Raw genomic sequence first — 1721 nt, 5'->3', positions numbered from 1 at the left:
CATGAATGCTGCCATCAATCCAGCTTATACCACGAAGATTCTGATTAAGAGATCCAAGAGATAATCATTCAATCTAAGGTAGAACGGAAGTGGTTGTCAGGCACGCGTTTATAGGGAATGATGATGATTGTCACGTTCATCACATTCAGGTTGAAGGAAAATACATAAGTGAAGGTCCAGGCATGGCCGAGATGGCCAGCCCCCTAAACGAGATCACAGGATCAAAATACGATCCAGGATGGTCAAAAAGACGTCTAATACAATAGTAAGAGGTCCTATTTATAATAAACTAGTCACTAGGGTTTACATGAGTAAGTAATTGATGCATAAATCTACTTCTGGGGCCCACTTGGTGTGTGTTTGGGCTGAGCTTAAGTGTAGCACGTGCAGAGGCCATTTGTGGAGTTGAACGCCAGTTTCTGTGCCAGTTTGGGCGTTCAACTCTGGTTCTGGATCCTTTTCTGGCGCTGGGCGCCAGATTTGGGCAGAAGGCTGGCGTTGAACGCCAGTTTACGTCGTCAATTCTTGGCCAAAGTATGGACTATTATATATTGCTGGAAATCCCTGGATGTCTAATTTCCAACGCAATTGGAAGCGCGCCATTTCGAGTTCTGTAGCTCTAGAAAATCCACTTTGAGTGCAGGGAGGTCAGAATCCAACAACATCAGCAGTCCTTTTTCAACCTCTGAATCTGATTTCTGCTCAAGTCCCTCAATTTCAGCCAGAAAATACCTGAAATCACAGAAAAACACACAAACTCATAGTAAAGTCCAGAAATGTGAATTTAACATAAAAACTAATGAAAACATCCCTAAAAGTAACTAGATCCTACTAAAAACATACTAAAAACAATGCCAAAAAGCGTATAAATTATCCGCTCATCAGCCAACCTCACATTTTTCGGACTAAAATCTAAGTATTTCCCCCGAACCATTGTAATATAATTCTTTGGATTCGGGTTCTTACTTTGATCATGGTTCCTAGTGATCCATGCATTGGCATAGAACTCTTGAACCATTAGGATGCCGACTTGTTAGATGGGGTTTGTTAGAACTCCCCAACCTCTTCTTTGGATTTCATGTCGGATCTCCGGATACTCATTTCTCTTGAGCTTGAAAGGGACCTCGGGGATCACCTTCTTCTTGGCAACAACATCATAGAAGTGGTCTTGATGGGCTTTGGAGATGAACCTTTCCATCTCCCATGACTCGGAGGTGGAAGCTTTTGTCTTCCCTTTCCCTTTTCTAGAGGATTCTCCGGTCTTAGGTGCCATCAATGGTAATGGAAAAACAAAAATCTTATGCTTTTACCACACCAAACTTAGAATTTTGCTCACCCTCGAGCAAGAGAAGAAAGAATAGATGAAGAAGAAGAAGAAAATATGGAGGAGAGGAGGGAGTGGTGTATTCGGCCAAGAAGAGAAGAGAGGGTTGTGTTGTGTGAAAATGAGGAAGAATGGAGGGCTATATATAGGGAAGGGAGGGGGGTAAGGTTCGGCCATAAGGGTGGGTTTTGGGTGGGAAATTGATTTCGAATTTTGAAGGTAGGTGGAGTTTATGAGGTAGGTTTATGGGGAAGAGTGGATGGATGTGAGTGGTGGTAGGGAAGAGTGATTGAGGTAGAGTTTTAGCGAAAAGTGTTTATTGGGAAGAGAGGATGAACATTGAGAAGAGGGAAGAGAGTGAGTGGTGGTAGGTGGGGATCCTGTGGGGTCCACAGAT

This window comes from Arachis ipaensis, chromosome B06 (genome assembly GCF_000816755.2).
Source record: "Arachis ipaensis cultivar K30076 chromosome B06, Araip1.1, whole genome shotgun sequence".
Taxonomy (NCBI): domain Eukaryota; kingdom Viridiplantae; phylum Streptophyta; class Magnoliopsida; order Fabales; family Fabaceae; genus Arachis; species Arachis ipaensis.
Note: the sequence above shows the minus strand (reverse complement) of the source record.